At 40.5% G+C, this 25480-nt stretch overlaps 1 protein-coding gene across 2 annotated transcripts in view; it reads right to left on the bottom strand.

Annotated features, from left to right (window-relative positions):
* The window catches only part of SRC (SRC proto-oncogene, non-receptor tyrosine kinase), a 99710-nt gene extending 82568 nt beyond the window's left edge, over positions 1 to 17142 (bottom strand). Inside the window, exon 1 of one of the 2 annotated variants that reach the window (XM_087720387.1) lies at positions 16355 to 17142. The gene's annotated coding sequence lies outside the window, so the exon portion shown is untranslated. The remainder of the gene's footprint in view (positions 1 to 16354) is intronic. The other variant, XM_087720388.1, reaches the window with a different exon arrangement.
* Positions 17143 to 25480: the final 8338 nt, after the last annotated feature.

The raw sequence follows: 25480 nt of genomic DNA, 5'->3' as shown, positions 1-25480 counted from the left end.
AACTCTTGCTGGATTAAATATCAAGCTGGAGTAGAATCGTAAGACAACATAATTTTGTCTACTGCAACTACTTCTCTGCAGTTAAAAAGATGTATGGGATGTTTTAATAAAATAACTCTACTGGATTAAGGATACATCAAGGTCAGCATCCTGTTTTCTAGAAAGACCAATTAGATTCACACCTATGTTTTAAGATAATGGATCTCTTCTGTTCTGACAATCATGGCATATAAAGGCATGCGATTTTCAATAACCAAAGTATCTAAAAACAACTTCTGATGTTTAGACTTCTAAATATATTTATGAGGAAGTGACCTAGGACGTATGTTTTGCAAACAAAAGAATAAAAAAAATATTATTTATAGTTCACGGTAAGATTAAGGTTTCTCCGTTATTAAAACTTGGGATTCCTTTGGGAGTCATGTTTAGGCTTAGCTTATACAAAATTAGGTGCTTCTGACCCTTAGTACTGGTACAACAAAATTAAATAAAACAAAAATCTGACACAATGTAAGGCAACTTCCTATGATTCTCATATATATTCAACAATTTTCAATTGGGTTTATAACATGGCCTGGATTTCAGCTCCCCTAAAGACCTCATTAACTGAGAATTGTGGGAGTCGAACTTGGAGGAAATCAGCTTAGTGAAGACTGCTATGTGGCAGTAAAACCCTTGAAAAATTTTATTAAACAAAGTATGCTAAAATACAATTTTATACAACACATATTTAGGCTTTTATAATCATCATAAACCACAATACTGATTCAATGAATGCCAAACTTTTAACACACTGCCATATGTTGTTGATGGGGCTTGGAGTATTCTCATTTGAATGCCAGCTTCATCTCTACAGCAATTCATACATCTGATCATTAGTGCCAGTTCAGACTTTCCCACCATATGGTTCAACTAACTATGTAAAAATTACTGACTGCTAAAAGGCAGTTTCTAAGCAGTCATATTAAGGATTCTTCATAATATAAATTTCCAATAAATGCTGTATCATCTTACAGAATCACAAGCATTTTCTACCAGCACGGCTCATTTTCTAAAACGTTGTAAGCAACAAGATTTTTGGAAACATAATGAATCAAAATCACCCTTTTGATGTTCTGTCTAATAAGCTAAAAATCTTTCCTAAGCATCCGGCTTTTACTTAGAAAGGTTTTCCTATATATCCTTATTTTGAAATTTCTCTATATTTGAGACCACGTGAGCATAACCTTCCTTCCCTCTGACCTCTGCTATTATTTTTTTAATGGACAGTTTCAAATGTTCCTGACAAGTAAACCTACAGTTTCTATTTAAGATGAGTTTGTTTAAATTTGAATAGAAGTATGTTTCTTCTTGATGGTACTTATTTCTCCTCTCATCCTTTGTCAAGTGTCAAGTATCTTCATTTAGATTTGGGGTGAGTGGACTGCCTTCATGTTGGCAGAATTTGCCAACTTTTCTGTTTTTGTGGACCGGGGGTGGGGGGGGGAGATGGTTCCGCACAAATGGTGGGCAAGCACACGTGTGCAGCTGCATTTGCGCAAGGAGCAGGCACACGCTTGACCGTTGCTCATGCAAATGGAACTCGTGAGCACATGCTTGCTCATTGTTTGTTCAAGAAGAGATGCATACACGCACGCATGCTCACCCATCATTTTCAGGGCCTGGTTCTAAATGGCTCAATGCCCGATAGTGTGCCATGGCCCAAAGGTTGGGAACCCCTGTTCTAATACACATTGTGAATAATGGAAAAGACAACAGGCTAAACTACATACTGTCGGGAATATTGACCTTTGTCTGGACTGTGAAAATCTGAATTACCTCTAGAGAACAGCAAAATATTTTTGTACCTGTACACCATCTTCTAGAGCAGTGATGGCGAACCTTTTCGGCACCGAGTGCCAAAAAGGGACCACACATATGCACCCTCATCTGGACTGCAACCTGGAAGAGGAGATGCCATGGGGGCTTGTGCGCCCTGAAAAATGAACTTCTGGTTTCCAGCATGTGCATGTGCGCCAGCCAGTTAGTCTTCCAGCATGCATGCCTGACGATCAACTGGCTGGCATGCATGCTCTCACCAGAAAATGGAAGACCAGCTATTCCAGTTTCCAGCACTGCCGCACACATGAAAGCCAGCTGATTGTTGGGCATACGTGCCAGAAACCCAGAACAGGAACAGGCAATGCCGTGCATGCCCGGCGACATGGCTCTGTGTGCCACTTCAGGCCCGCTTGCTATAGGTTCACCATCATGGTTCTAGAGGTTTTCTGGATTTTTTTCAGTCCAGGTTGGGTCTCATTACAGCAGATAATTTCTGCATGGGCATTTTTGCAGCTAGCAATGTTTCTAGTGGGAGAATAATAATATACCAAGGTCCTGAACTCTTGCATAAAGAAAAGAATAAAGGTAAAGGTTCCCCTTGCATATATGTGCTAGTCATTCCTGACTCCATTTCAAAGCTGAAGAGCCAGTGCTGTCCGAACACTTCTCCGTGGTCATGTGGCCAGCATGACAAAACACCGAAGGCACACGGAATGCTGTTACCTTCCCAACAAAGGTGGTTCCTATTTTTCTACTTGCATTTTTACATGCTTTTGAACTGCTAGGTTGGCAAAAGCTGAGACAAGTAATAGGAGCTCACTCCATTATGCAGCGCTAGGGATTCAAACCGCTGAACTTCCAACCTTTCTAATTGGCAAGTTCAGCATCTTAGCCACTGAGCCACTGTGTCCCTTTAAAGAAAAGGATACAGCTATGTTAAATCAATAGTATCAAATGATCAGTATTATAGATCAGGAATATTAAACATGGGATGACCCCATAATTCACAGTGTCTTAGCTTTTTATTAAAATACTGATATCATCATCTATCTCAGATTATCTTGAGTTAATAGAGCTGGAGAACAATTCTTATTTAGTTATTTCCATAGTCCTCACAAAACCTGAAAATGTGGGGTAGGCTAAATTGAATAACAAAACAATGCCTTGATAAACTAACATAAAATAATCTTGCACTTATTAAACAAAGTATGAAAAAATACAATTGTATACAACACATACACTAGAAAAGAGAAAGAAAAAGAAAGAAAGAAAAGAAAGGAAGGAAAGAAGGAAGGAGTTCATTAATATTCCTTCCCTTGGATCTCTGTTTTTCTTCTTATCTCGGGGTTGACCATAAGGAAGCTCTGGGATTTACAGTGAATGTGATGTGCTGCTAACATAATGAAGCACTTTCATTCCAAAATTCCTTGACATCTTTTCCCCTCTTTTCCCCTCCCTGCTGAGTGTAGGAAATATCAGGAAGAAAAGAGCATCCCTTCAGCTTAGCTCTTGACAATTATGTGAGCATGCACACACAAGTATATGTGTGTGTGTGTGTGTGTGTGTGTGTGCACGCGCGCGCTGAGTGATAGAGGGATTACAAGATTCTTGGCAGGGAAAGGCAGAGAAGCATGCAATTTAAGCAATTAATTTGGGCTGAAGAGGGAAAGTCACAAGTCCTAGTGCCTCTTTTGGGATTTGGGATATACATATGTGAGTGTAGCAAGAAAGCCCTTCAGGACTGTTTTCCAAATGACATCATGAGGAAGATATGCAGCAGAGAAGTATATGGCAGCTATTTATTTTTATATACCGGTATTTGATTTATATCCATGGCATACATGGGGGTTCCTGGTGGTTGTGCAAATTATGGCATAACAATTCAAATTACCATTATACTTTCATCTCATTGATTTATTTTGTGGATTTGGTAAATAATATCAGTCTAAGGAATACCCATGTCTTATTTTTTATTGTATTAACTACACTAAGGAATATCAATGATAAAAAATAGCATTTCTTACTAACTATCTACACTTTAGCTAATAGGCGATGAAAGGTTAGCCATTCAGTGAACTCCAGAGTCAAGTGAGGCATCTGGAGAGCTTTCTATAGCCTGGGGATTGGCAACCTGCGGCTCTGGAGCTGCATGTGACTCTTTCATCCCTCTGCTGCAGCTCCCTGTTGCCAGTTGGCTCCACAATTGATAGGGCTTTCAGTTAGGACAGGCAGAGGAAAAAGGACACCGTGTTAGGAGGAGATTCTATGGTGGGCAACCGGACTTCTGGTCAGCTCCAGAATTGAATGGGGGATGGCCTTCTATTTAGAACATTTGTGGCTCTTTAAATGTTTAAGATTGCCAACCCCTGCTATAGCCTATTGTGCCCTTGCTAGGGTAAAAGATGGCTCAGCCAACAAACTTCACTAAACATAATGGGGCTTCTGAATCTGCATGCAGAAAGGACTCCATGGAAATGTCTATGGAGAGTCTCAATCACCCAGGTCATGATTGTCCCAAAGATGCTTTTTCAAAAGGCAACTGGGCGTTCTTGGCTTTTTCCTTGAAATGTTTTGCTTTTCATCCAAGAAGCTTCTTCAATTCTTCAGTTCTTGGGACTCCGTGGAAAGTACTCCAAATTCCCTCTAAACTCCTTGCATTGCCAAAGGATACATTTGATTCATATTTCTAAGTGATTCAAAGAAGAAAACATACCTCTCTAGGGAAGACCAACAATGCAAAATGATCAGGTTTGATCATATGATCAAAGGGCAAGAATGCAAAATGATCAATTCTAACTTTACTGTTAAAAAACCCCATCCTTTACCAGTAAGAGGGAGGGGATAAATATGTTTGATTTGATGCAACCTGGACTGAAAACCCCAATTTCAATAAACACAAAGGGATGATAGATGGAAAAAAAGAAGTTAAAAGGAAAAAAAAAACAATTCAAGACGGATGGGAGTTATTAAAGGACGGGGATAAAGGAAAAATTGGAAACAGTTATAACAAGAAAAATGAGTACATCAGAAGAAAACAATGTGGCTGCACAAAAAAGCTTAGAAAAGAATCAAAACAAAAAAGCACACAGAGAAGAAAATAAAAAAGGGCCAGTTCTCAAAGGAAGAGCACAACAGTAGTACAGAACTGTGAATCTGGTGTCAGGAAAGCAAAAGTTCAGAATGAGCTGAGTTTTGGAAAGGGTGTTAAGAAATGCCCTTTATAAATGGACAGACAAAAAAAAAGGAAAAGAAGCAGACTACCAGTTGTTTACTGAAGCCATATGTTTCCAAGTAATAATGAAAAAGCAGAACACACACCTCAGAAGGCAGTCAGAACTTTCACAGTGGTTGTAAAAGTTTAGATAAATGGGCTGCAAATAACAGAATGAAATTCAGCAGAAACATGTACAAAGGTTATTCAGTTAGGAAAACAAAAAAAAAAACAAAAACGAATGTACAAATATAGGATGGGAAAAGCTTGCCTGAAAATAATAAGGGTGTAAAAGATCTCAGAAGAGCAGTTAACTGAAAACTGAATGTAGCAGAAGTGGGATGTGGCTGCAAATATGTCCCAATCTTATGTTGCGTCAATTGAAGTATAAAGTCCAGATCCATGAAAAGTAATTCTTCCACTTGAGTTATGGTTAGATTCAGTTCTGAACTGAATTATTGAGAAATTGGGGAAAGGGTTAGAAAAATGCAATGACAATGATCAGAGGACCAGAAACCAAGTTCTATGAAGACTGAATAATCTTAGTAAATTTTGCCTTGAGAAGGGGTAATATATAACACTTCATGTATCTGACAATTTGTCTGAAGCAGGTCAAGACTTCTGTCCTTTCTCATCCCAGACTGATGACACAGAATAAAATAACAATTCTAAATTACAGGAAGGCAAATTCTGATTCAACCATGGAAAAATATTTCTTAATATTAAGAACAGGAACAAATTGCCCAGAGAAGTGTTGATTCTCATTTATTGGATGTGTTCAAACAGAAACTAGATAGCCCTCCATTCTGGATCCTTAAATTTGAATTTATTTTTTCTTTCCCTTTCTATGATTTGTCTCCTATTCTGCAATTACCGTAAGTCAGAATCCTTGTAAAGCAAAGAATTTCTGTGCCTCATATAATCCAGAATGTTTAGTCTCACCAGAGAAAGATAAATAGTTTGAATCTGAAGTCAGAGTCAGTTCAATCCCTCACCGGCTACAGCACAGCCAGTTCTAGCCAATTACCCCACTCAGAACTTTTGGGGGAAATCCATATTAATACCTATGTGTCATTTGTTCACAGTATAAAAAAGTTCAGATTACAGACCAACATTTATTTTCTAACAGAGGTAAATACAATTCTTGTCTTTTTCATTATTTGGTATTTCAACTTGTTGATGTGGAGTTATGTGGTTGTATGAATATTAAACCCAACCTGAATGGTTTTTGAATGAATTCCCATTTAAGATGATATCAAATTCAGGTAATAAAGAAATGCCATTATGAAAAATCCAGAAAAACAAGAACTAAACACCAGGCCTTGCACTGTTTGGATGTAAAAATCCCAATTCAATCGCTGACATTTTCTAGTTTTAGGATCTGTGGTAGCTGTATATTAAACACCTCCTTTGTATAAATATCCTGAATAATACCATTATTAAAAGAAAATACAATGAACTGATAGTTTTTAATTAGGTATGTCAATGCACAACTGTTTCATTTACAATATTACCTCCCTTCATCCCATCAGATCGCACAGAGTGGGCCTCCTCCGAGTTCCATCCGCCAGTCAGTGCCGACTGGCGACTACGCGGAGGAGAGCCTTCTCAGTAGCAGCTCCGACCCTTTGGAACGATCTCCCCGTAGAGATTCGCACCCTCACCACAGTCCAGAGCTTCCGCACAGCCCTTAAGATCTGGCTATCCCGCCAGGCCTGGGGATAAGATCTTCATACACCCCACCCGAATGTTGAATGAATGTTGTGTTTTATTGCTATTTTTATTTGTACTCACATATTATTTTACGTTTTGTCTTGCACCCCCTTCCCACGAGTTGTAAGCCGCCCTGAGTCCCCTCAGGGAAAAGGGCGGCCTATAAGTGACAATAAAAGCAAAGCAAAGCAATAATTAGCAGAGATATTATTATTGTTGTTGTTGTTGTTGTTGTTAAAGCAATAACAAGAACAAAATAAGTAGGAATATCTAGGCAGTCTTAACTTTTCCTTCTTCAAAGTATCTTGCAGAACACTAAGATCGTTACTACAGCATCAAGGTCACAGAAGATTAGTTTCAGCAGGTCAAATGTGGGGCAGAATGTGAAAAACATAAAATTGAAGGACAAAAAGATTTCTTACACAGTGCATATGTGAAAAGAGTATGGAAATAACTAGATCTAAAAACCACTAACCAACATCCAGACAAAATAATCCAAGCAAGCTGAAAAATCTAAATCAGTTTCAGCAGAACAAAATCTTCCATCCTTGTTCTATCATCCTGACCAGATGGTCTACAGACTCAAAATGCAAACAATCTCTTATTTATTTTTAATGTTTTGTCTTTCTATTAGGAATATTCTGAGCCCTTCTTAACTTAAGCAGCTTCTAAACCAACAGTAAACATTCACTTCACATTTAAAGAGCACTTTGAACATATTCAGATTATTTTGCATACATGATTTCAAGATAGTGTTAAGATATTAATTGACTGGTCTCTCTTTTGAATTGTCCTGCAAATAAGGAACTGAAAACTAACAATTTTGCCATCACAATAAATCTAGAGAGGAGACTTTCAATCCCATATGGAATATCATAGACAATCCTTTAAATGAATGCATCTGGGGTGGTAAAAAGGAGTCATGTCTGCATAGCTATTTAAAATGGTAGGCTAAGGAGGTCATTAATAAAAGGCATCTTCAGGCCAGTCTCTCTGCAAGCAAGCATTATCCAAAATGACCTACATTCAGGGCAGAAGCAAAATTTGGGCTCAGGGTTTATGGTTCATAGTTCAGTTTCTTATCTGATTGGTAAATCATCGATTACTGATTAGTGATTTATCAGTTACCACTTCACTGCTCAGCAGCAGTAGTACACGGAAAATAGCAGATATTCCTTCCCATGTCCACTTCCATGCTACTTCCTCCTCCCTACAATTCAAGCAAACTTGGAAACATAGCAACCTTAGAAACACAGCAAACTTGGAAACTCATTTGGCCACCTATCAGCATGTGACCACTGAAGTACTACAGTATTCTGCTATGCAGTCAACACACATTCTAGAGAACTGAAAGCAGAACTCCAGGAAGTAGGGACATGGTTTGTCTTACTTCTTTGCATTCCCTGTTTCCCAGGTTTACTTTTTAAAAGCAATCCAGAATACTATGAAAGAAACCTGGCTGAGAAATTCAGAGAGTTGAAGTCCCTACGTCTTAAACTTGACAAGTTTGAAAAACGCTGCTTTAGATTCTGCCAAACTTAACAGATGACCACATTGTGAGAAACAAATGAATGGAGAACATTTCTGTAAGGCCTGTTTTTGAGCACAGTTTCAGATGCCGCAATTTTTGGTGCTGGGACTAAATCTAATTGACTGAATAAAAACAGAAGAATTATTAGCCAATAGCAACCACTCTCAGATGTATAAATAACAAGCAACGTTGTTTTGAAAGCAACCACCATAGAAAGAAGCATATCTCATTAGCATATTCTCTACCTACAATATATCACCAGACTGCATCGTATTGCACATAGGCAAAGTTTTACTTGGATCATAATATAGCAGTCTTGGCAATCAAGATCTTGGTGGCACAGGATGGGTGACACCATCAAACTTGGGCCATCAAAAATATCAAAAAGCCATATAGGTTTCCGTTTTTATGACATTTTCTTCCTAATAGAACTGTGGTGGTGCAGTGGTTAAAATGCAAGTACCACAGGCTAACTCACTGCTCACTCCAGGAGTTTGATTCTGAGCAGCTCAAGGTTGACTCAGACTTCCACCCTTCCAAGGTAAAATGGGGACCCAGATTGTATGGGGCAATATGCTGACTCTGTAAATCACTTAGAGAAGACTGTAAAGCCCTGTGAAGCGGTATATAAGTCTAAGTGCTGTTGCTAATAAAGATGACTTTAGCCGAGGGAATATTTCATACCGCTCGTTCATCCATAAGTCCAGAGTTGTATGTTCGGCTGCCTGCAAAGCCAAAACTTTCTGTTTGGATAAAAATTGCATTATCGCCAAGAAGGGTCTTTTTAAAAGGGGAATGTTGATTACTGTTTCAGTCTAGCAAAGGTTTCATTTTGCTTTAACCTATCTTGTTGAATACACACACATACACACACACACACACAACCTCCAGAGACAAAAGAGCCCCAAAGAGGAGATGGTTTGAAGAACATTCTTGAGTAGTTTTTAACAGCAGCTCAAGCAAGGCGCACCAAGAAAGCATTTTTGCCACGCTTTGTAAAACAAGTCCGGAAGAATTGAACTGCGGAAATAATGTCTACTGGGAATTAATTCTGAGATAAGGCACAAGCTTGAAAACTGAGCTGCAATGGAGACCAAAGAGGAAACAATAGATCTTTAGATAGCTTTTCAAGTTTCCTCAAGTGATGCCAGTAAAAAACATTGCAGCCATTAATAAGAATAGTTTTAAAAGAGAGGCTGAAGCATATTAAAAAAAATACCACAGAAATTCCAATTATTATAATTAATTTCAAGCAGCCTAAATCGAGCACTATTCTCCACCACCCCCATCCCATACCCAAATACATGGTAAAAAAAAAAGAGATGCTTATTATAATTTTGTGGTCATTAATTAAAGCAGAAGAAAACTTAAGTTTATTGGTTAAACTGAAGCTTATGAAGATGTACAAAAGTAGGAAGCTCTTAAACACCAGCATCTTTTCCTCTATATCCACAAGATTATGGATTCATGGATGAAATCTACCCAGAGCTAAATGATATATACAGGTGAACAGTCACAATAAAAGCATATAATTGATTACTGTAAATGTGCACTTCTAGACCATATAAAACTGTCTTTCGATGAAGGGAATTCCAGAATGCATCTATGAAAATTCAGGACCGATTTTCCAATGGTCATTTGATTTTCAGTTGTTTCTGAGTCAGAATAATGCAGCATTTGCTTTTCAACAATGGCACCAAAAGCAAATAGTGTGCAGCATGTATTACTGTAGTGTTTTCAAGGAGCATTCATGTGAGAAACATAAAGAACAATAATTGTCTGGAATTCTAGACCAAAATAAGGTTCATAACCTTATTCTGGGTACCTCTACTGATCAAATTGGTTTTTTCCCACTTGTCAAGTTAGGCAAATACAGAAAGGAATCCCTAACAATAGTCAATGTACTTATCATTGAAGTATTAAAAGCAGAAAGTGTTAATCATTTTACTGCAGATAAATCATATTGCAAATATTCATCTTCCATTACTTCTCCTTACTAGAATAGATCTTTAAATTATACATAAAGAGTCCAGATAGTGCTGTGGCTTAATCAGAGCAGTAATTTTAGAGTGTCTGTCAATTGAACAACAGATTGGCCTGTTCTCTGAAGACGATGCTTAAATTTCTTCAAAAGCATTTGAAACAGAGGAACAATGAAAAACAAGTACCAGTAACTCCAGCCAGTTTGGGATCTGTTCTAAATCAAACTTTTCTAATCTGGCATTTTTTAGATATGGTGAGAGACCCCTGCCTTAGAATTCCCTGCTAATCTGGTTTAAAGGAATGTGGGCTGGAATTTCTGGGAGTTACATACTTAGAGGATGGCAAGGATTAGTGAAAATTGACCTAGATAAACTTTTGTATTCAAACCACTTTTGCAATACTACTCTTTTCCCCAGAGATGAAAGTGAGCTCTTCCATGGACTGTTCCAAGAAAATATCTGGAAAATTAACAGCTGTCTTATTGGTTTAATATTGGTAATAGTTTTGTCTCCAATCCTTCAAGCTACAACAATTAGTGACATTCTCTTCTCCCCATATCTTAATATGGGAATCTCAAGATACCCACTGGCTGAATATCAAATAATGAATATTGGAGATAATGTTATTCCTTATTACAACTGCTGGGGGTGGGGGACAGCAGGAAAGCTCAGTTACTTCACTCAATGTGCCTGCAAATTTCTCATTGGCACGTTTTTAATATTTTCCATTTTATTATTATTTATACTTTAAAAGATGATAATACAAATGAATCAAGTATAGTAATGGAATATAGGTGGATAAACAACAATCAAAATGCTTATATTGAAGAAGCATTTAGATAAGCAACAAAATGTGTTGAACCAAGAAGAAAAGAAATCCAGTTGCCAAAACCTGGATGACTGAGAATCTTCATTGACATATTACCATGGACTTTTGGGGAAGAAATCCTGAGGTTGGTACAGGAATTCAATTCAAATGTTCAAATTAAATAGACAAGCAAATCAATTTGTTTTAGAGAAAGTCATTTCTTCATGTGTCTCTAAATTGAGGCATCCAATTAAACTCAATGCTTGAAATCAATCTTGATACTCGAAAACAAATATTAACATCATTCTATTTTTAACTACTTCTATTGTAAATAAATGTCTATTGAAATTCTCAGTCATCTAGGTCATGGTAGTCCCAAAGGCTTTTTCAAAAGGCAACTGGACTTTCTTTGTTTTGCTTGAAGACTTTTTGTTCTCATCCAAGAAGCTTTAGTTCTGAAGAAACTTCTTGGATGAGAAGTGAAACCTCTTCAAGCAAGCCAAAGAAAGTTGCTGTTTGAAAAAGCACCTTTGGGATTATTGTGAATAAAGAATTTTGGATCTGCGTTTCTAACTTAGACATACAGCTGGATATACAATTATTATGTACAAGACAAACTTTTCTTCACTCTTAATTTAAAGCCAAGAAAGAAACTAGTTACAATATAACTAGAAAAATCATGAATTATTCCCAATCCCTTGTTTTTCTCAAGAATCTTGGAAAACCAGAGCTAACTACTGTAGTACTACTGCAGAATTATTTCTAAAGGGAATACCACTATCATCTATCTATTTATCTACCATATCTACCATATCTATCTATCTGTCTGTCTGTCTGTCTGTCTATCTATCATCACCTATCTATCTATCTGAAAATAATGTAATGGCAATCAAGCTATTATTCATTTATTCATTCAATTTACATACTGCACATCTCAATCAATGACTCTGGGTGGCTACATTTTGAAGAGATTTATAGAATTCTTTATATAAATATGGTCAACAATGTTCATGATATAGTTATCTCAACTAATAAATATCCAATGTCAATTCCAGAGTGCTATGTACTCTCAGTGAACTCCTCCAACCTGGAGGAGGTGACATGTAAATGGGAAATTGTCTTAGCTTGCATCATATTATCTTATTCAAATGTGGAATCTCAAATCCTATCACTGTATTTGTCCTACTGTCTGGAGCTAGGTCATTTCTAGAAACACCTCTAAATATAATATCTCACAATAAACCAATTGGCTTAATGATTAGGAGAAATAGACAGCTAAGCAAGGTTCTGATCAGACAGTGGAAGATACATGTGAATCAGCTTCTATTAGTTGATGGCACAACTGGGCCAGCGTACTGAAACAAAATCTTTAATTTCGAAGAGCCTGGGATGCAATATTGATAATATTCTTTACAGAGATTTGTGGCACTTAATCAGTTTGATGGTCCCTCTTACGTAAAAACCTTGACCTGGTGTTTTCATGGCCATTGCCAATTAATTTTATTTGCAATAATATAAAAATAGTTTGCCAATGCATTCTTTGGAGATATTTTTTCTATTCCCTGTCTAGTTTACAGACGAGGGTTTGTAACTAGTTTTATAAAAGCGAACCCAAGTTCACAGATTAAATAAACGCCTGTAGTTAAAATGCTAAAACTCTGGTTAAAGACCATGCATTGCCATTTAACTTCCTCATTCCAATGTGTGCTGCTCTTTAATCAAACACATGACATGTATAGTATGTGAACTTAGACCATCTCATTATCATTTTTCAAATATTGGATGGGACAGCTGATTTTGTGTCAGAAGTAGAGGACCCTTAAGTTTAAGATAGGCTAATGCCCAACTTCAGCCATTGCACAATCTCCTTGTGCAATTTACTATGCAATATCAATTTTGGTGCTTTCTAGATCCTATGGACAATAATTGTCATAAACTTCAGCAGTTAAACAATGGGTTAGGAGGCTGTAATATAAAACAAGCAGGTGCTAAGTCTTTCATAACAACCTAGAACAGTGTTGGTGAAACTTTTTGATACCGAACGCCGAAATGGGAGCATGCGTGTATGCACAAACCGGAAGAGCAGCCGCTCGGTGCACGTGTGAGGCAAGAAGATGATCTTCCAGTTTCCAGTGCATGCATGTGCACCAGCCACCTGGTGTTCTGATTTCTGGCATGCATACATGTGAAAGACCAGGTGGCTGGTATGCATGCATGTGCTGGAAACCAGAAGAGCAGCTGCCCAGTGCGCATGTGCATGCTGGAAAGATGATCTTCCCATTTTGTGCATGCGCACCGGCCACCTGGTCTTCTGGTTGCTGGTGCGCATACATGCATGAAGACCAACTGGCCAGTGTGCATGCACATGCTGGAAATCGGAAGATCATCTTCCCGGCACATTCATGTGCATTGGGCAGCTGCTGTTCCAGTTTCTGCCACTCTTGCACGTGTGAAGACCAGCTGGTCGGCATGCAGGAACCCAAAGAGCAACAGGTGATGGCTCGCATGTCTGGAGAGATGGCTCTGCGTGCCACATCCGGCACACCTGCCATAGGTTCTCCATCACGGACCTAGAACCTTTGAGAATCGATGAAACAAACAAACAAATAACTTCATGACAATAGATAGTCAGTTTAGTGGAATGGTTAAGGCACCAAGCTAGAAGCTGGAAGCTGAATTCTAGTAGGCTTTAGACAACCAGGGATTTAAGCCAGTCACTTTCTCTCAGCCCTGGAAAGAAGGCAGTGGCAAACCACTTCTGAAATCTTGCCAAGAAAACTGCAGATTTCTAGTCCAAATGGTCACCAGGAGTCAATACTGACTCCAAGGCACATACACAAATTTACATAGATACATGTCATATATCTAAACAGAATCATCCAGTTTTATAAGAAGTATTATTTTGTATGCCACAGCTTGGTTAGACCAAAGGCGCATCCAGAGATGCCTTCTTTTGGCACTAAAACATGTACAATAAGAATGTGCGCATTACAGAAAATATTTGTTTAGATCCAAACTTACATGAATGGAGGGCTTCTACAATATGCTTCTTTTCAACTTTGGGTCAGTTCTCCCTACCATTGCAGCTCATCCACCATGTCATCTGACCTAGGACATTCCTAACTCTCCCAGGTAACTTTTCTGGGGGGGGGGCAGTAAAAGTTATCCTGAGAAAAAGAATAACCAGCCTACATGTATTTTTTAACTAATCTACTTTTAGTTTACCCAATACATTGCAAATATTTGAGAAAATAGGAGAAGGAAGGAGTATTAGGTAAGTTGGCCACTTTAAGTTACTTATGAAAGTGTAAGGACACCCACCCACCCACCCCAAGTGCTGCATGTTGTTTCATCTCTGTATGGATAAGGATTGATAGGCAACCACACCACTCCCAACCAATGTAGTAGCCTCTGGCAAGAGATCCAGAGTGACTCGGGTTGCATGTCCTTAATAAAGAGAAGCCACGCTTTAGACCAGTGGTAGTCAACCTGGTCCCTACCACCCACTAGTGGGCATTCCACTAGTGGGCCGTACGGGTTTTGTCCCATACTGAAGCACTTTCCTTTTAAAAATTTAATTGACTTCCCTACTTTATAAATCACCATTACTGTGGAACCGGTGAGCTGTTAGAAAATTTTACTACTAACAGAAATACAAAAGTGGGCGGTAGGTATAAAAAGGTTGACTACCCCTGTTTTAGAGCAGGAAGCTTCGAAGGAACAAACTAGGTCTACTAAACAAAAGGGGAGGGGGAAGAGAAGAGGAGCCAATATGAAAGCCTCAAAGAAAGCTCCAGGAAAATCAAATCTCAAGATTGGATAAGAGACGATTCAGAAGGAACTCAACCTAGGCACCGTTCCCAGCTCAGCCGGCCCCGCCAGGTTCTCCTCTCTGGAAGCTGCCAAAGAAACAACGGAGCTCTCACCTTACGTTCCTGCAATTTCTATATATCGTTTCTATTCGCCTTCCTCCCATTCCCCCCTCCCCGCGCACAAATCTTTGAGGAGCATTGGTCAACCTGCGTGTCTTAAGACGGACGGAATCGTCTCGGTGTCGCAAGGAATTAACGAGACACCGGCGAGCTTCAGACACAAAGCAGCAGAAGTTCAAAGGCTGCGCTCGCCCAGTTTATTTACGGCTTTATTGAAAGCAAACCTTCCTCCTTTCCCACCAGATTTAATCTTACCTGCCGGTTTAGGGCGTGACCAGGTCAAGAGACAAGGAAGTGGGGGGAGGCGTGGTCCCAGGTGATCCTAGGACTACATAAATATTTTATTTGTTTCCTAGTATAATTTGATTGCTTATTAGTCACCTATGACTATCACTTGCATCTTATGATTCTTGATAATGTATTCTATCTTATTTTTCTTTATGTTCACTGAGAGCATATGCACCAAAGACAAATACCTGGTGTCCAATCACACTTGGCCAATAAAGAATCCAATCTAATCCTATCCTATCCCTATCTCTATCCCACCCCATTTTATTCCTATTCTATTCTACATAGAAAGCAATACAGCTTTCCTTCTCCAAAGTCCCAGTGAAAACGAATGTTTTAACCCAAACTCCCACGGAGAAAGTCTTTTTTTAAAAAAAACAAAAAACGAGCAAGACGAATTTGAAGCCCGTTTCCTATTTTAGACACCGCTACCAAACCCACCCACCCACCCACCCACCCAAGACAAAATCGCTCCCGCTTGCTTTACCCCAAGCGATCCGGTATATCGCGGGACCGCGCTACACACGGCATCCCGCACCCAAGTCCTTCACGGAATCATAACAAAAGAAAGTGGACCCGAATCAAGTCACCGCCGACTTGAGATCGAGCGACTGCCGGCAATTCTCCTGGATGGGCTACATTCTTTCAGACGGAGCCCCTCCAGACAAAAGCCCGGCTTGAGCAACAATGACAACAACAGTCAACGCGGGTTAAAACGATAGTCTATCCCCTCCCTCCCCCGGCCGCCTTTTCAAAAAAAGCCCTTTGAGGTTTAAGCGGTCGAGGCCCCGGGGGGAAGAGAAATTCGCTCGCTTACCATATAAGAAATGAGACGTTTCAACCCTGGAGGACAGTCACCCACCCAGCAGCCCCCCCCCCAAAAAAAACCCTTCGGAGGTTCGAGTTTCACCTCCGCTCTCCTTTTCCACCTCGTCCCTTTCTCGCCAAACGATCTTATTAACAATGATCGGTCAGTCAGGCGCAGCCCGGCTTAGTCCGAGCGCATTCCACAACCGAGCAGACCGACCCGCGAAAGGCGGCGTCCCGCTCCCCCCCTCACCGGCTTACCTTTCCTTCTTCTCGGCTCCTGGAAGCAGAAACACAAGAGCCCAGATGGAGGGCGGCTTCGCCCTGCCCGCCGCCTTTCGTCTCTCTCTCTCTCTCTCCTTTCTTCCTGCCGAGTCCGATGGAGACGACGCTTCAGAGCCGGAGAAGAATGAATCGGGGGAGACTCGGCTAAAGCAGGAAAGACGCGGTCGCCAGCAGGAGAGGCAATGCAGCCGGAGTTCTAGGCGCTGGCCCGCGGGTCGTTCCGGGAGCTTCTCTGGCCCATCGCGTGAAAAGAAGCCCAAAAAAAGAAGAAGAAGGCAGGCAAGCAGGCAGGAGAGGAGGGGAGGCGGTGGGGCGGGGGCAGCCGGGAGAGCGGAACCCAGGCGCTGGCTTTGTGAGAAGCGAGCCCGGGAAGGAAGGAAAGAAAGCGAGGGAAACGCCTCCAGAAAACAACGTTGCCGGCGAGGACACGGGATGGGAGGGTGGGTTGGAGATGGTCTTCTAACGTCTTCTAACGCCGCCGCTGCTCCAGCTTCTTCCCCACCCGCAAGCCCAGAAACGGGCAGGCGGCTTGAGAGAGGGATTGCAACTTGGAGAGGTTGCAAGAAGTGAGCTCAGCCCGCGAGGTCCAGACGCCGCCGTCTCCTCCCTTTTTTTTTTCTTTTAAATTTTTGACTCGCGCCCCGCAGTCCTCTCAGCGCCTCTCCGACGTAAGAAGGACCCGGCGCTCCCGAACGAAAGCCCGAGCGCTTCCTCCTGACGGCCGGCCCCGCGGCCCCCAGCGCTGGCGCGTCACCGAGGGCTTCTCCCGCTCCCCTCCTCTTCCTTGCCCCCGCCTCCCTCGGCTGCCCGCCTTTATTTCATTTGTGAGTCCCTCAAAAGCCTCCCTCCCGCTTTCAGAGAGGGAGAGAGAGAGAGAGAGAAGATGGCAGCAGCAGAACCGGAAGCAGCTTTTAAGGAAAGGGTGGGGGGAGAAAGAAGTCTCTCCCTCCTTCCTCCGTTATCCTTCGCCGCCGCCTCCTCCTTCTTCTCTCCACCTCCGGCTGCTGGAGGTGGCTGGGAGAGTTGAGTTGGAGTGAATGTATGACGTAGCTGTGACCCAAGCCGAGACGTCCGCAAATACAGACGTGGGACGGCGTGTCTGTGGCCAGGCGGCTACCGGAAAACGGCGAAGGAAGCTGGCTGGGAAGCCGCCTTTGTCGAGGCGGTAGGGGACGCGCGTGGATGTTGCACTTGGATGACCTCCATTCCCCCCTTGAGGCTGGTGGGCGGCCTTCTCCTTGGAGAAAGACCCACAGCTCTCCCGGCTGAACCGGTTCTCCTTTTAGGAAGTCCCAAAGGTGCTTTTTCAGGAGGCAACTGGACTTTCTCGGGTTTTTTTTCCTTTGAAGACGTTTCGCTTCTTATCCAAGAAGCTTCTTCAGCGCTGATTGGATGGTGGGGAATGGAAGGATTTATACTCCTTGCAGACAGCTGATCATTTGCATCCTTTTAGAGGGTCGTTGAAGCACTTGGAGCAATTTCTGCCAAGGTTTTTTACTACAGGTTCTGTGGATAGGGCTTGGTGGGAGTGGCAGGGGAAAGGTACTGTAAAATCTCCATTCCCTCCCCACTCCAGGGGAAGGTTACTGCAAAATCCCGATTTCCTCCGGATCAGCTGGGACTCGGGAGGCAGAGAATAGATGGGGGTGGGGCCAGTTAGATATGGTATTTACCAGTTCTTCGAACTACTCAAAATTTCCACTACCGGTTCTCCAGAACTGATCAGAACCTGCTGAATACCACCTCTGACTTGGAGGTTTATCTGTGTCCTAAGGGTCACTCCTTCAAGAAGTTGGGCCATTTCGCAGCCCATCTGGCCTTGACGTTCAAGTCAACCTATCTGACCTCGGAACAGGAGGGTCTGCTTGCATTTATCTTTACGCTCCAGGTAAATATGGGCAGTCATTTGGTGCCCTGAGCTTCTTGTCTCACTTCCTGGAGTGGGTCAAGAAAGATGACCCTGAAGGATGGAGGGAAGATCTGCTACCAAGGCAACAATCAGATAAAGGAAAATTGAGCCCAGGCTGGGAAAGTGGTCTATGGGAATGTCTCAAGACAGTCCCCACTCCCCTCTTAATTTTCACGAAGATAAAAGAGGGGGAAGGGAAGCCTATTCAGACTTGCAATATTTAGTTATGGTAACTGCTTCTAATAAAAAATAGCTTTAGATATGCACTATGTCTGGTTTTTAGTCTGGTCTACCTTCTAAGGTTGACATGTCTTCAACCTCCATAGAAGATTGGAAATAGCTATATTATGGTTTTGTGTTGATCGTGGTATTATCATGGTGTTGATAACATCTTCATTGCTCCTCCAGCTGAGCAATAGGAAAGCATAAAGAAAACTATTCAATCACTTCCCACATTTGTAATCCTATCTCTGTCCATTTTACTGGTGATTCCCCTCCCTCCCCAAGTGCAGAAGGGGAGATACAAAACCACCAAGATACTTCCTCTTAGCTGCATTTACAGATCTGCAAAACACTGTGACTGACCTGCTAATATGGAAAGATGGGAGAGGCTGAGGATGAAACACAGAAGTCTCAAGCCCTCTCGTCATTAGGGAAATGAGCCTGTCACGAGCCCCATAGACCTGCAGTATTCCTAGAGTACTTTCTGGATGCACCAGGCCTGAACCAGAAAGAATGGCTGAGCTGCGGAACAGAGATGATGGCAATGGATTGTCCAGAGCTGAGAGCCATGTTCAGAAATGTCCTCCATCCCATACAATTACATACAATTACATACAACTTCCTAGGGATAGGAACTTCAGTCTGCCCAGATGATGAATGACAATTCCCAGAATTCCTCAACCACTAACTCCATTGGGCCTCTGGGAGTATGGTTCAGCAACATCTAAGAGAAAACAGATCTAATTATAATTTGTCAATAAACTCTACAACTTCTGCTGGCTGATTTGTTCCAAGGTTACTAAATCTTCCACTCCTGAGCTTTTGAAAAGAATTGTTGAAGGAGCAATTACTGAAAAAGTAAAGAAACTACCCTTTACCTGTATTTCAGGCACTTTCAGATTCTTCTTATCATGTTAAATGGCAATAGGAGGAGCTATAGGTATACTTTATAAGTAATAAAGTATTTGCTTTACATGCAGAAAGTCGCTTGTTTAGCCCCTGGCCTTGCAAGAGAATTTGCATAAAACATTTCCAAGAAAACTTTAAGAGGAATTAAGCCTCAATTTAAAACAGGTTATGCCCCAATGACTGTAGTACTCATTTAATGACTGTCTCCTTTACCAGCTGCTGGCAGTTAGTAATTAAAAAGTAATTTTGTCACCCGCCCTTCCATTTGACTTTCACAGATCTGCAAAGTAACATCATGATGTTTCACTTAGCAACTGCTTTGCTTTAACAATTACATTGCTGATCTCATCTAAGGTTGCTAAACAAGGACGACAGTGCTTGCATTGTACTGAATCTGCCTAGCAATGTCTGAAAATGTTCTTTCCCCAAATGGGGTTTCCATTTTCCTACCTTTGAGGAAGTTGTTTGATAGTGCATTTCAAAGTTTTCTGCGCTAAAATTTTGAACTGGCTTGATGGTTGGAGATGCAGAGCCTGCAGCTGTTGGTGATGTTTTCTGGCTTCACATTTTTCTATAATGCTCCTGCCTACAGTTCCCAGTCTGAGTAGCCCCGATGGGAATTCTCTCAAAGAGATTGACTTCCCTTTGGATTTTAACAAGCCTGGGAAACCAGGAAGGCTGCAGAATATTAGGTTATTGTAGAGTGAAAGACAAGACAGTCATTTTCCCACACACTCCTTGGCAACCTTATGATTAAATAAGTATAAGACCTCCAGACACCATCTGTAAGAACTTTAATGAAATTCTCTTCTAAAAACTTAACTGTATTTAGCAGCCAATGTGACTGGGTTAATGGAAACCTTTTTTGAGAACTGACCTAATATATTAGTTCAAACAGAGACTGAATTACAAATAGCATATTATTAGAATGAATAACAGACTTGCTAGATAGCTTTAGGCAATTCATTTTTTTCTTACCACAACTTCCCATCTATGACATAGGAATAACAATTCCCATATTATAACCTTGTGGTTGTATGTGTGAGTTCTTCAATAACATATGAGAAATTCTCTGTCATTCTTGGCTATATAAATACTATTATTCATAGATGAACAAAATACACTGTTTTTCTATGCATGTCTACTAAGTTTTGTAGGGGAAGGCTAACTGTTCTTAGAATAGCATCTCCTCTTATGTACCATCTAAGCATTTGCTTTCAAATTCAAAGGATGGGGTTAAATGATATTGTCACATTCTTTTTAAAACAATAAATTTTATTCATTTCTTATTAATTACATTTCTTAGTGTGTTGTCTGGGTTTTTAATTTGCTTAACAATACAAATGCCATTCTTATTCCCTATCCCTTTTTTCAACCACTGGTAAAATAAATTCCAAGTTTGATCATATCCTGTGTCTTCTTTCTGCTTAATTTTCAATGTAAGTCTGTCCATTTCTGCACAGTCTAGTATCTTCTTATTTATCTCTTCCATAATTAATTATCTCTTCCTCTTGTGGTGTTTCTCCATCATTCCAATAAGTTCAGCTTTAAAATCTACCCTATTATCTTTTCTAGGCATTTATGCATTTTTGCCCAAATTTCTTTTGTTTTAGCACAAGTCCACCACATGTGATAAAATGTGTCCGTCTTTTAATTACATTTCTAACATTTGCTAGACATTTTTAAATATTTTAGCTAACTGAGCAGGTGATAAATGCCATTGATAAAACATTCTCTCTCTCTCTCTCTCTCTCTCTCTCTCTCTCTCTCTCTCTCTCTCTCTCTCTCTCTCTCACACACACACACACACACACACACACACACACACACACACATATTGAATTTATTGAGAAAGGATGGGCAGCTACATGTATCTATTCTATGTCTTAATCCAGACTGACATCCCAATTCTTTTAATGGGAATTATGAATTGTGGTTAATATTTTGAATGGCAAAGAATGAAAAACAATAAAGGAGAATATTTGTAGAAATGAGGCGTCCTGGGTGCTTTTTGAGCTTGATTGTTTCCTTGCAGATGTTTCAATACCCAAAATGAGGTAACATTACTAGTACAGGTGATGTTATCTAGTTTGAGTAATGGAATGTCTGCAAGAAAACCACCAAACTCAGAGAGCATCAAGGATATGGGTGGAAACTAATCAAGGGAGAGAAGCAACTTAAAACTAAGGAGAAATTTCCTGACAGTTAGAACAATTAATCAGTGGAACAATTTGCCTCCAGAAGTTGTGAATGTTCCAACACTGGAAGCTTTTAAGAAGATGTTGGATAGCCATTTGTCTGGAGTGGTATAGGGTTTCCTGCCTAAGCAGTGGGTTGGATTAGAAGACCTCCAAGGTCCCTTCCAATTCTGTTATTCTATATCTCAAAGAATGAAAAATAGGAAGGCATTTTGTATGAGTGAAAAGCATACAGGATTATTTTGTTGGTTTATTTTAGACTTCAAATATAACTTACCCCCAACCTCCATGCTAAAATAGAATTAAAACATAAATATTCAAGTGCTCTTGAGTGTTGCAGAACAAAATTGAAGCCATCCCAACAACCAGGTATCAAATTTTATTAAATGCATATGTCCCGTTCTCCCCCCCACCGTTTTAATATTATTTATTAAGGCACAATTGCAGGAATCCCATATGTCTCTCCACCTTCTGACTCCTGCTTTTGAAATACCACAAAAATCCACATGACAGAGCTTAAAAATCAGTGCCTGAAACAGTTATAATTGCCAGGAATGCTGTATGAAATCGCTATCATAATTGGAAATGTGCAATATGTCTTTATCAGTGGTTTTACAGATTTAAATTCAGTGAATGGTTTCTGATTGGGAATGTTATGGACATGCTGTATAGTTTATTGAAGTGCCTGATGATTCCCAAAACTGCCATAACAAAACTGCCTTTCCTTCTCGTTTTAAGGCTAGAATCCTATGCATAATTATGTAGCAGCAAATCTCTTTGAACTCAATATACATAGAATAGGATTGTATATGTGCTGTTTGCCTAAAGGAAATACCTCTCTTCATGCTCCCAATAGATGTTTTTCTAATATCTATTGTTAGCTGTTAACTCTTCAGTAAGAGATATTCCCAAAGGGGCAGCCGTATAAATTTCAGCAACAAGAGGCATGTGGTATATTACTGAAGCATTATGATACAATTTCATGATTTTCATTGAGTTGATGAAATGGGTTCTAAAACTGATCCCAGCGTGGCCCCGTTGGGTAGCAGTGATAGCACATGGAGACATATAGAGGACACCACACTGGCAAAGTTTTTTTTTAATTGAAACAAGGCTGTTCTGTGTCTCTATATTAAGGTCAGATGGTGAGACCCCCAATTTGGTTTTAAAGACAAGAGATAATGAGTTGAGTTTGAGTTGAGTTTATTGGTCTTGTATGCCGCCCACTCCCGAAGGACTCCGGGTGGCTTACAATAAAAAGGGGAAGGGGATAAATAGACAAAACAATTTAAAATACACAACATTCATAGTTACCGTGGGGCTGGATACTTCAACAGCCCCCCGGCCTGCCGGAGCAGCCAAGACTTAGTAGCTTTGCGGAAGGCCGGGAGAGTAGTAAGGGTCCGGATCTCCACGGGGAGCTCGTTCCAGAGGGCTGGAGCTGCAACAGAGAAGACTCTCCCCTGGGGGGTTGCTAGCCGACATTGGCTGGCAGATGGAATCCGGAGAAGGCCTACCTTGTTTCCCTGAAAATAAGACAGGGTCTTATTTTATTTTGATCCCTGAAATAAGAGCTTGGCCTTATTTTGGGGAGGTCTTATTATTTTTGAGGTACAGGAGGTGGCGAGCATGGTCACCTCGTGGCTGCTGCTATGTTGCGCATTGCTAGGCCTGCCACTCTTTTTGCGGTGGCCATTAGCATGACAGAAGAGGCGTGGTGGCTAGGGTTGTGGGAACGGCCATTAGGTAAGAGTGTGTGGGGTGCATGGGGCATGTTCCACCCTCCCTTCCCCCTGTCCTCTGGCCTTGCCTCCTCACTTTGCGTTGTTTGCGTGGCAAGCAACCAGAGGAAATGGCGGGAACCGGCTGAGCAGGCATTTAAACATTTCCAGGGAGGGCTTATTTTCAGGGGAGGGATTATTGTAGCACACGTGCTCAAAAGCCTGATTGGACTTATTATCCAGGGAGGTCTTATTTTCAGGAAAACAGGGTACCAACTGAAAACAATTACAATACACTACAAAATTCAATATTTATTTCTCGCAGCTGAGAAAAATATATGTAATGATAGATGTCAGTCTGGGAAATAAAGAAACTCTGGACTTTGTAGTCCCCACACAAATTAAGGAAATGTAGCTTTGGATGTCTACCATATTATCAAAAGAACAGAATAAGTCTTCCTTGGTGAACATAGAATCTGGGTTTAGAATTTCACTTGACTTCTGCTATTATCTCAACTTGCCTCATTGGATCAGAATTTAGTTCCCCAAGAGAATTCCTCATTTTCTTATCTCATTGATTTGTGATAGGTAGGATTGAGATAAAGCTGAAGCTGGTTACTAGTTCCCTTTTTTTTTTAGCTTGCATGTAACTTTTTTGAAAGAGAACAAAAAATGAATTTATGACATTCTACACTTAAAACTAAATTTAAAAGTGCCACTTATCATACATCTTAGTCATCAGGGTATTCTCCCCTTCAAGGCTGTTTCAACATTGTAGGTTTATTCTTAACATCAGAAATCGTTAAGAAACTGCAGATGGTGTACAGAAGGGGAGCCCAATCCACCATTTGGGAATCTCTGCAATAAATTAGTCCACAATTTAGCCTCAATCCTATATTTTTCCTTTTTAAATCTTCCTGTCTATTAAAAAGAACAAATTGGGAGAACCAACCTCTAATTAGATCCTCAATCCATAGATTTGTTTTTCTATGAGCCCAGTAATACAAATCTCAGTATGCTAGTGGGGATTTCTGGAAGAAACAGAGAGCAGGATGCAGACAGAAAACAAGTAAAAAAAAAATTACTCCATTGTTTTGCACGTACACTGAGAGTTTCTGCACCAGAGACAAATTTCATGTGTGTCTAATCACACTTGGGATTCCTATTCTATTCTATTCTATTCTATTCTATTCTATCCCATCCCATCCCATTCCATCCCATCCCAACCCTGAAAAATGAAAAACAAACATTGCTTCTTCTTTTTTCACCACCTATTCCCCTTTATTTATTGCTCCTGACAGTGCCAAAAACCAATGTGTCAGTGAGTCATCAGGAAGGAGGCGATCATAGGAAAAAATGGTTTCTTTCCCATTATTAGAGTCCAGCATGCTACTCACTGAAGCTATTCATCCTAGGCATTCTCTTGATAACTTCCTTGTGCATTGGCTGCTGCAGCAGACTGCCTGTCCTCCAGTACTATCCTACAGCTGGAAGAGCTGCATCACAGTGGCAGACCATGTGCCTATTGATGGATGGTCTAGGATTTAACCCCTGAGTTTCCATGTTAATAGGTAAGAGGTGATGGAGGCGGCCTCTGCTTGAAAGCCGAGAAAGTTACTTTAGCAGGCAGATTGTGCTACTTGGAATCTCTCTATAAAATCACCTCCCTTTTTCAAATCCCTATTTTAAAAAATAGTATTCCATTCATTTTGTGTTTCCTTGTTTGGATTGCAATAGTAACAGTAACTGAACTGATCATAATATTTCCTAGACCAGTTGGGGGAAAAAACTACATGGAATAGATATGTGTTTAAGGTTGAGATCATCTGTTAGCTGCTTTTGTGTCTTGCAGTATTCTCAAGTGTGACATTACAGGTTAAAACATTTTAGTTGTATACGTATTGCAATAGGGGCAGTGCCTGCTTGACTTGTCTGGGCTTGGAAGCTGTTAATGAAACATTTATATTCCTGTGTTTTGCCTCTTATTATACTTCATGTGACTCCGACTTTAAGAAGAAAAGCCTTTTCCCCTTTCTTCCTCTTTTATTAATGACTAGCCGATATTTTAGAAAAAGAGGAGGCTACTTCCCTATTTTCTATCCTCTTATCCTGTTACCCTTGAATTTCCCTCCCTGCTTTCCCA

This window comes from Thamnophis sirtalis, unplaced genomic scaffold, assembly GCF_051295495.1.
Source record: "Thamnophis sirtalis isolate CommonGarterSnake01/CBP01778 unplaced genomic scaffold, rThaSir2_p1.2 scaffold_7, whole genome shotgun sequence".
In the NCBI taxonomy this organism is placed as follows: domain Eukaryota; kingdom Metazoa; phylum Chordata; class Lepidosauria; order Squamata; family Natricidae; genus Thamnophis; species Thamnophis sirtalis.
This window is presented reverse-complemented; position numbering and strand designations above follow the sequence as displayed.